The 10,798-nt window shown below is 43.4% G+C and overlaps 1 long non-coding RNA gene across 1 annotated transcript; it reads left to right on the top strand.

Annotated features, from left to right (window-relative positions):
• The first annotated feature begins 1,032 nt into the window (after positions 1-1,032).
• On the top strand, positions 1,033-9,514 carry LOC141056199 (uncharacterized). Its single transcript, XR_012221592.1, has 2 exons — positions 1,033-6,872; positions 7,480-9,514. It is a non-coding gene; the product is annotated as an uncharacterized lncRNA (long non-coding RNA).
• The last annotated feature ends 1,284 nt before the right edge of the window (positions 9,515-10,798 follow it).

The raw sequence follows: 10,798 nt of genomic DNA, 5'->3' as shown, positions 1-10,798 counted from the left end.
ACCATACACACACAGCATAATATGCTACACTAGCGCATGGCGGAACGGCCATGTACACTTTTTATAGCGCACGGACCTTCCGGAAATCTCCAGGAGTCCAGGAAGAGCCAATAGGATCCGGAGCGGGACCTGAGCACCTGACTCCCGAAGTCCAATAGGAGCTCGTCCTGTGAGCATGCCCAATAGATGGAATAAAGGACTTAGCCTCTGGAGACAGTTGTTGTGAGACAATCTCCTCAGCAATCCCTTCTGCTGCAGCAGATGGGCAAGAGACTGCAGCATGTGAGAATCTGGGTTTCTGTATAGACGTGTCAGAAACCAGATTCCTAAATGACAAAAATCTTGGCACTCAATATATGAAATATTCAGACACTTTTATTTTGTGCATCCAGACAGAAAGGTTTAAATGTTTTCGGTCCAGCATAGGACCTTCATCAGAAAAATCTCGTTTACTGAAATAAATAAATCCTTGCAATGGTAGCCAAAAGAAGGACAAAGTAGAGAGTCTGGATGGCCAGTGGAAATGTTAAATGGCTGGCATCTGGAAAGCGTATGTGGACTGAGCCGTCCAAAATTAGAACAGGCAGCTGTACAGCATAGGGCTTCAGAAAAGGGACCTCTAGGGTCACTAAAATAAGAAGTGAAGACAGCGCTGATAGCAGTGGGTATACAACCTCTAGAATTGAATTGCGCTTGTGAAGCCCTGGTCTGTGGTCTGGCTGCCCTGTGTTTCAGTAAACGAGATTTTTCTGATGAAGGTCCTATGCTGGACCGAAAACGTTTAAACCTTTCTGTCTGGATGCACAAAATAAAAGTGTCTGAATATTTCACATATTGAGTGCCAAGATTTTTGTCATTTTTGATTGATGGGTTGGATACCCGACTTGAGCACCAACAACCAAACTATTCCTGAGTGCCGTGCTCTCTTTATAGAAACCAGATTCCTAACACAATGTTCCAGGTGTCAATGATACACTTAGAGTGGTGGGTGGAGGAGGACTTCCTGGCAGAAAGGGTACAGTATCACCAGATACCAGGTATATATACAGTAGCATAGTTTAAACATTAAAAATGTATGTCTATATATTCAGAAGTAGTGTTGAGCCACCCCCCTAGTGTTCCAGTTCGTTTTCGTTCGTCGAACACGAGGCAAGTTCTTCGAATGTTTGTCGAACGTTCGACGAACAACGTCGAACACCATTGAAAACAATGGCAGGCAAACACAAACACATACAAACACATAGAAAACAATTACAAAACACCTTAAAAGGTGTCCCAAAGCAGACAAAATTCTCGGAATACAAAAATAACATATGGAAAACGGCAACTACATATAGAAAAGAGGTGCAGGAGTAAAAGGAGGAGGAGGGGACACAGATATAGTCATGTCATGCCCTTATGAAGTCAAGAAAGGCTGGAATAAAAATGTAAAATACCAAAAAACATTAAAAATCTGAAATCGAAGACGATCATATACAGTGGGGCAAAAAAGTATTTCGTCAGTCAGCAATAGTGCAAGTTCCACCACTTAAAAAGATGAGAGGCGTCTGTAATTTACATTGTCAAGGTGAAAATATATTTTCTTATATAACTTTTATATTTTTATACTGTGAAACAATAAGTTTTTCCTAATTGCTTGCTAATGCAAATGTAACTGTATTAAAGATGGCTGCCAGTGTTCACTTTCACTTAAATTCAGTGTCTAAAGAGTTAAGTTAAGTTTCATTTCTCCTAAGTTTCATTTCTCCTAAAAAAAGATAACTCAGGAATGTGAAGAAAGAGTAACCATCGGGAGACGTTTGACGAATCAGAGAGAGACTGGACACTAGATGTATACTGCATAAACCCCGCCTAGTGCACGCCTTCCCCTAACACTCAATATAGTATTGTGTATTTTTAAATAAAAGCCAGTTGTTGTACTGCTCCTGACAGGTGTGGATGCAGGACATTAGCTAAGATTGAATCAGCTACGTGTCTGAGTCATTCTTAATCGGTACCAGATGTTTTGCGCTCGCACAATGATTTGGAATGACTGGTGAATGAGGATTCATTGTCGTTTACGACCCCGACAATTTGGAGCCCAACGGGGGGCGTGGACAGTGATCCGAGGCTCCTCTGGACCCATGCTTGGATGTCTGTGGATGATACCTGTAGTGGCTGACCTCGAGGACTGATCACCCTCCAAAACACGGTAAGTGAGATCATATACACTGTATGTGTCACACTTGCTAGTGTCTCAGCCGTTATTGGTTTGTCTGTGGTCTCCTTGGGTCTGAGGGGTGACCGGTCGAGTGGTGAGACCGAGTGCGATCCTGTGCCACGCTCTGAACCAGCAACTGAGAGACGTTGCATTCTGCGCGTCCTCGTGTACACCACACCTCCTCCACCGGTCATTGTACTCCATTCAACCACCCTACCCGTGACTATTGTCTAGTAGTGAAGTGGAGTGATAAATTGAGCTAGTTGCAGATTGTGGGGCAACCTAGAGGAAGGGATAGGAGACGCAGCCTCTGTGATATTGTACCAGCTAGGTAATTAAGACGTCCCGAGAAGGGACCACCTGTATTTCTGTGGAGGGCTCTCACTAGGAGACCGCCTCCCGACTGTTGGAATATCGTGGCAGGATAGTCTGTTAATCACTGCTGTTCAAGGTTAGGGAAAGGAAGTATTGAGCGCGAGGCTCTTTTCCTAGTACGTCGAACGTGAGGCTCCGTACTGTGGAACATCAGTGTTGATATCGCTACCAGTGGTTTTTCTGCAGAGAACCATAGTATTCTGTAAGAGTCATGCTGCGTATCTTAAAGCAGAAGAAGTCTGTGCCCCACAAGTTAGATGAGGATGCTGTGGAGGTCAAGGCAATAGTAGCGTCACGGGAAGGCAAGAAGGCAGTCAAGAATGTTGAGAGATTGTATAAGCATGTAGGATTGCCCTCGTCAGGGAGATTACAGCCGGCTATGTGGCATAATCTCATAGAGAACAAACGAGGCATGTTGAAAGATAAAGGATTGTTAGAACAAGCACAAGCTCATCTGCGAGTTGCGCGAGGCTTGAAGAATGAAGGATGGAAAGAGATTGATGGGGAACAGTCAGGGAAAGATACCTGAAGAAGGAAATCGGTTATGTGATATAATTGAGGATAGATATGGAAGTAGTGCAGCAAAGAACCTGGAAGAAGTATTAATCAAATCCAAAGTGCAAGATAGGCAGGCTGTGTGAATCCTTGTATATATGTCTATGAGAACCTCTGAATAAGATGAGAGATGAGTAATTGAGTATAAAAAAAAAAAAAAAATCAGTGAATGAGCACGTATGAATGAATCATCACACATCATTTTTGTGTCAAGAGATTTGTGACCTTTCTAGTTGTGGTGGAATCCCGGACAGATGCGTTATAGATATTTCAAATCTACATCTGAGACTGAATGAATTGAGTAATGATATAGTTCGTGTTATATGTGGCATTACATTGTAAAGTTTCCTGAATGCATTTGGCCAGAAAAAGGGCAAGGCATGGTTAATCTCATTATACAGTTATCTGCCCTTACAGTGATTTTGAGTTTCTTTGTAGAAATTGATTTTGATAAGTCTAAAGAACTACAGAATTCTGTGAAGGACGACGCTGCATTCTGACGGGAGGGGTGAAGGATGGAGCTGCGTAGTTTTTCTTCTCCCTTCGCTCTTATCTCTGCTGAGTGTGAGCTGTGCTCAAAATCCTCTGTAATTCTATCCGTAAGGTACACGCTGAAAGATTTGTGCATTTTAAAGCAACAGTACTTAATTGAAGATTGGAAGTTAAAAGTAAGATATGGTGCCTAATTTAGAAGGGAATTGTAAGTGATTGCTTGGTCATTAATGTGTTTGAACCTGCTTCTAGTTGTGTGATTGATTTGTATAGCAAATTGTGTCAAATTACAAGAGACAGAGAAGGAAGGAAGCAGTAAAACAATTGGGACAAACATTGAAAAAGGCAAAAATACCAGAGTGTGAATGTTTGGATGTACAAAAAGGCACAGACAAGGGAAGAAAATAGCAAGTGAATAAATGATGCTTGAGAATGTGCAGCAGTATGGAAGGTGTATTATGAATGTTTGATTGACAAAGTGTAACCAGAGACCCAGACAAAACAGATGGACTTGTAAACACTGTGGTCAGACTCAGACAAACCCAGACTGAATAGCTACTAGTGTGACCTGTGCTACTGACCTAAGAGAATTGCACTAAATCTTATCCAGACAAGATCATAAGAAGCTGACATAATAGTGTGGATAGTGGGTAGTGGGACATTGGCCCTTGAGGAGTAAGCTGACAGTAGACATCAGACGGCCAACCCCAGCAGGACCTAGAAGTGTGACTAGAATAAGAAAGATACAGGTGTATTATCCCTGGAGCCCCTCTGATCAGCTAGCTTTGCTGAAGCAGCTGCCTGCCCCTGAAGACCAACCATTCCCGTTTTACAGACACATAAAGGAAGTACAGCAGACATATAAGTGTACCTGGGCAGACTTAGAGAGGTTGGTGAGTTTAAAGGCAGGTGACGCACTAGATCATATAATTAAGACACACAGATGTGACAAAGAATCAGGCTTGGGGCATGGATGATAAATCTGCACGATCTGGGGAGACGTACTGTGAGTCACTAAGACAATGGACTGCAGTGGAACAATCAGAGCAGTCTGTACTCCTGACTAATGTGACACAGCAAAGAGGAGAGAGAGTAGAGATATACCTTGGACGGTTACAGCTGAAATGGGCAGACATGGGGTACATTTGCATAAACCCACTTGATGTTAGAATACTGGTGAATGCATTCATTGACGGTATGAACAAAGACTTACGAAACGCAGTACAGACAGCCAGACCTGAATGGAGACATGTAGATCCGAAAGACCTCCTTAAGGTAGCTAAAGAAATTGAGCAAACAAGGACAATAAAACGACCTGTCATGTATGCTGGAGCACAAGGAAAAAAGTGGAGACGTAATAGGAAAGGCATGTGAGATGACACTGACGTTTCTTTTGACAATCTATTCCCCACATGACATCCATGCCATACTCCTACAAGTTCAACCAAAACATCTGTCTATGGCCAGACAGCTCCGACTTGAGTGTGCTCTACTAATTCCTGAGTATGTCACTCCTCAAAAGATGTAACGTTCTGAATCCAGCCACCCTCCTGCCTGTGGATTCAGAAAAGGGGGAATTGGTGACCGTATTGGCAAGTGAGGAAGGATACTTTGACATGACGCATGAACATGTCTGCATAGAACTGATGAGTCAGGAGACAGTTGGGTTTGCACACGTTCATGAAAAACCTGTTCCTAATGCAGACTTTGAGTTTCTTTTTTGTAGATGGCCCCAGATACCACCAGGATGGACGATTCTACACTGGATATGCAGTAGTATCCTCACATGAGGTAATCCGAGCGGAACCACTCTCTCCTCACATGTCGGCGCAGGAGGCAGAGTTGAAGGCACTCACTGAGGCGTGTAGAGCCGCTGCAGGTAAAGTCGCTAATATTTTCACAGATTCGAAGCCCATTAAAAATGCAGAGCTGGTGAAACAATTGATGGAGGCATTGATGTTACCAGTCCAGGTTGGCATTGTCAAGGTAAAAGCACACACAAAGGTGACTCCGTGGAGGTAGAGGGCAATAGAAGGGCGAACGAGGCTGCTAAAATAGCACAAGGCGGCCTAGAGAGAGCAGTGGACGGTGGCGGGGAGTCAGCGTATTCCAGCCACATTGGGTCTAGATGTCCTGAAATCCCTCCAGCAAAAGGCTGCCCAAACAGAGAAGGTACACCGAGGGAGACTGGGAGCTGAGCTGAACTCAAATGGAGTATGGGAGAATAAGGATAAAATGTGCCCACCAAAGTCCCTGTTCCCAATCATGGCGCAAGCAGCACATGGCCCCAATCACACCTCAAAAAGTCACATGTGTGCCATGGTAGATGCCTTCTGGATCGCTCCTGGCTTCAGTTGCGCAGCCGCGAAACTTGTACAATCATGCCTCATCTGTGCACAGCACAACCCAGGTAAAACAGTAAAAGTCCCTAAGAAAGCGACACCTAGGCCTCTCTACCCGTTTCAGAGACGGCAGATTGACGACATACAGCTACCAAGGTAGGAGTGTATGCAAATATCCTAGTATGTGTAGATCTCTTCTCTGGATGGCCAGAGGCCTACCCGGTGAAAACGGCTACAGCTCGAGCTACTGCAAAGAAACTGGTGATGGAACTAGTACCACGATTCGGTGTCCCTGAAACAATTGAATCAGACAGAGGTACACACTTTACTGCTGAGGTAATGCAAAATGTAATGCAAATGATAGGTGTAGAACAAGCATTTCATACACCCTACCACCCACAGAGTTCAGGGAAGGTAGAGAGAATGAACGGGACACTAAAATTGAAAATACAGAAAACCATGGAGCAGACCCATAGACCATGGCCAGAGTGTCTCCCATTAACATTATTCTCAGTAAGGTACACACCCACGGGGAAAACTAAACTGTCACCCTTCGAGATACTGTTTGGAAGATCACCGAACACAGGGTTGTACTACCCACAGGTCTTAACACTCAATGTGGATAATTTGACAAGTTATGTAATCCAGTTGCAAAAGCATTTAACTCAAATGCATTCTCTAGTTTTCTCTTCCATTCCAGATCCAGATAGTGTGGAAGGAACTCACTGTCTACAACCTGGTGATTACGTATATGTCAAGAAACACTCCAGAAAGACCCTTGAACCCCGATATCAAGGACCTTACCAAGTACTCCTGACAACGCCTACTTCTGTTAAGTTGGAAGGACGACCAACCTGGATCCACGCATCGCATTGCAAACTAGCCACAGGAATTAACAAAGCATAAGAGTGCATAATGTTTTGGTTTGGTTTTGTTGCATTTTCTGTAATAATGGTAGCTGCGTGGGACAATCTAAATTCTCCAATGTCCTTGAATAATAAGTTTCTACAACATCATGAAAAAAATACTGAATGATAGGTCAAAAAGACACTCAATCTCCAGCAGATTGCTGGATCTGCACACATTCACCAATATCGGCCACTAGTATTCCGTTCCTTGTTATTCCTGTGCCACCCGAGGAATTATTTGCCTGGACCAGTTCTGATACACTTGCTAATAATGCCACAAATAATGTGAAGTTATGGAACACAACTGTTGGTATACCTATTGTGGGATAGGTAGGATACCCTTGGTGGCAGGGTAATCTTTCAGGAAGTAATACATACCTTCAATATCTGGCATATAAAGGGGGGGCTTGGGTACCCAGGAATAGAACTCGATTAACCTACCTGGGGCAAATTCCAATGTATGGCCTACAAGTTAGTTTTAATGTAACTTCCCACTCTACTGATGCCTTCAAACCAATACTGCTAGAAAGAAGGTTGCATAATACGTCCTGGGAGTATTCCAATTTATTTCCCCAGGGCAATAATGAAACTTGTTTTAATATTTCAGGTAATATACCTTGCAACGAGTTATCTGGATATGAGAAAGGAACTCCCACCTGTGGAAATCCCGATGTAGGGTATTGTAGCCCTTTAGGACAACTTCCAAATTGGTGTATGCTTCAGAATGTATCTGCGTTCATAGATTTAGTTCATAGACTGGTATTACAACATTCAGCCCTATGGGACCTACCTAGTGACATGTACTGGGTATGTGGAGACAATGCATATAAATGGTTGCCAGTAGGGGTAAAAGGTGCTTGTACTCTGGGTCGTTTGACTCCAGCTACCTTTGTTATTCCGAATGACCAGTTGAATACTCAGAGCATACCTAAACACCACTGCCTGTGTCATGAATTTGTTGAAAGGTTTGAAGCCCACTGATTGCCCAGATTACGTCCCACTAATTCATAAGGAACCCAAACTAAAGGTCCCAGGAGAAGTAACTGTATTAGTTGACAATTACACCTGCTATAATTCCCACGACACCACAGCTACACCAGTAGGGATCTTCGAGACAGGTTTCTGCAAAGAGAATAGTTCTCTGGATACTGACTTGTTAATCAAACATACACAATATATGTATGACATTTATTGGTTATGTGGAGATGGTAAGCTCCGTCCTAGGTTGCCAAATGCCTGGACAGGCCAATGCACCCTTGTTAAACTAGCTATGCAGTTCAAGATTCTACCCTGGGATCCAAAGATACCTGATGAACCTACCAGGAAAAGGAGAAGCCTCGATCAGCTCCATATGAGTTATGAAGAAGATCCACTAGTATATATTGATGCTATTGGAGTGCCAAGGGGGGTGCCTGACCAATTTAAAGCCCAGAACCAGATCTATGCTGGCTTTGCTTCTATAATCCCACAGGTGCAGATTAATAAAAATGTTGAATGGATCAATTACATATATTACAGTGAACAAAGGTTTGTCAATTTCAGCCAAGATGCCTTCCAAGGTATAGTTGAAGAATTGGGCCCTAACACTAGAATGACACTCCAAAATCGACTAGCCCTTGATATGATATTAGCTGAGAAAGGAGGAGTTTGTGGGATGGTGGGAGAGGAGTGTTGTACCTATATCCCTCAGAACTCTGGAGTGAATGGAAAAACATGATAGCCCTTAAAAAGATAACTGGGTTAGCAGCAGAATTGAAAACTAATGCTGGAGTAGACACATCTTTCTTTTCCGGCTGGTTGGGTGGACTCAAGGGATTCCTTCAACAAGCTTGTATAGTACTGATTGCCCTCCTTGTAATTGGATCAATAACTCTTTGTTGTGTTATTCCCTTGTATAAAAAGGTTATTGCCAAAGCAACTCCGACTGGCACCTTCCTCAATCAAGAAGTAGACCCACCAGAGTACGATGGTACTGATCTAGGGGAGATCCCTAAGTATATTCCCCTCAAGAGAGTAGACAAAACCCCCCATTCTCAGATGATGTTAAGAGACTTAGTTTAGGGACAGCAGGAGAACTCCATGTGAGGTTAGTGAAGGGTTCAGCTGCCTGGAGGCCTCTCGCTAGGGGAGAGCTTCTGAGGTGTCTGGATGAAGAAATCCACCTCCCCTTTTCCCATCACATGGACAGTCTCGAAGGATCTTTCATTAAGGGAAAAACTTAGTGTTTAGGGGGGATTGTCAAGGTGAAAATATATTTTCTTATATAACTTTTATATTTTTATACTGTGAAACAATAAGTTTTTCCTAATTGCTTGCTAATGCAAATGTAACTGTATTAAAGATGGCTGCCAGTGTTCACTTTCACTTAAATTCAGTGTCTAAAGAGTTAAGTTAAGTTTCATTTCTCCTAAGTTTCATTTCTCCTAAAAAAAGATAACTCAGGAATGTGAAGAAAGAGTAACCATCGGGAGACGTTTGACGAATCAGAGAGAGACTGGACACTAGATGTATACTGCATAAACCCCGCCTAGTGCACGCCTTCCCCTAACACTCAATATAGTATTGTGTATTTTTAAATAAAAGCCAGTTGTTGTACTGCTCCTGACAGGTGTGGATGCAGGACATTAGCTAAGATTGAATCAGCTACGTGTCTGAGTCATTCTTAATCGGTACCAGATGTTTTGCGCTCGCACAATGATTTGGAATGACTGGTGAATGAGGATTCATTGTCGTTTACGACCCCGACAACATCATAGGTAGACCTCAACTATGGGAGACAAACTGAGAAAAAAAAATCCAGAAAATCACATTGTCTGTTTTTTTTTCATTTTATTTGCATATTATGGTGGAAAATAAGTATTTGGTCAGAAACAAAATTTCATCTCAATACTTTGTGATATATCCTTTGTTGGCAATGACAGAGGTCAAACGTTTTCTGTAAGTCTTCACAAGGTTGCCACACACTGTTGTTGGTATGTTGGCCCATTCCTCCATGCAGATCTCCTCTAGAGCAGTGATGTTTTTGGCTTTTCTCTTGGTAACACGGACTTTCAACTCCCTCCAAAGGTTTTCTATAGGGTTGAGATCTGGAGACTGGCTAGGCCACTCCAGGACCTTGAAATGCTTCTTACGAAGCCACTCCTTCGTTGCCCTGGCGGTGTGCTTTGGATCATTGTCATGTTGAAAGACCCAGCCACGTTTCATCTTCAATGCCCTTGCTGATGGAAGGAGGTTTGCACTCAAAATCTCACGATACATGGCCCCATTCATTCTTTCATGTACCCGGATCAGTCGTCCTGGCCCCTTTGCAGAGAAACAGCCCCAAAGCATGATGTTTCCACCACCATGCTTTACAGTAGGTATGGTGTTTGATGGATGCAACTCAGTATTCTTTTTCCTCCAAACACGACAAGTTGTGTTTCTACCAAACAGTTCCAGTTTGGTTTCATCAGACCATAGGTCATTCTCCCAAAACTCCTCTGGATCATCCAAATGCTCTCTAGCAAACTTCAGACGGGCCCGGAAGTGTACAGGCTTAAGCAGTGGGACACGTCTGGCACTGCAGGATCTGAGTCCATGGTGGCGTAGTGTGTTACTTATGGTAGGCCTTGTTACATTGGACCCAGCTCTCTGCAGTTCATTCACTAAGTCCCCCCGCGTGGTTCTGGGATTTTTGCTCACCGTCCTTGTGATCATTCTGACCCCACGGGGTGGGATTTTGCGTGGAGCACCAGATTGAGGGAGATTATCAGTGGTCTTGTATGTCTTCCATTTTCTAATTATTGCTCCCACAGTTGATTTCTTCACTCCAAGCTGGTTGGCTATTGCAGATTCAGTCTTCCCAGCCTGGTGCAGGGCTACAATTTTGTTTCTGGTGTCCTTTGACAGCTCTTTGGTCTTCACCATAGTGGAGTTTGGAGTCAGAC

Source organism: Dendrobates tinctorius, unplaced genomic scaffold (genome assembly GCF_039654945.1).
Source record: "Dendrobates tinctorius isolate UK_male_01 unplaced genomic scaffold, ASM3965494v1 ptg000196l, whole genome shotgun sequence".
Classification (NCBI taxonomy): Eukaryota; Metazoa; Chordata; class Amphibia; order Anura; family Dendrobatidae; genus Dendrobates; species Dendrobates tinctorius.
The sequence above is the reverse complement of the archived record's forward strand: the minus strand, read 5'-3'. Positions and strand labels throughout refer to the sequence as shown.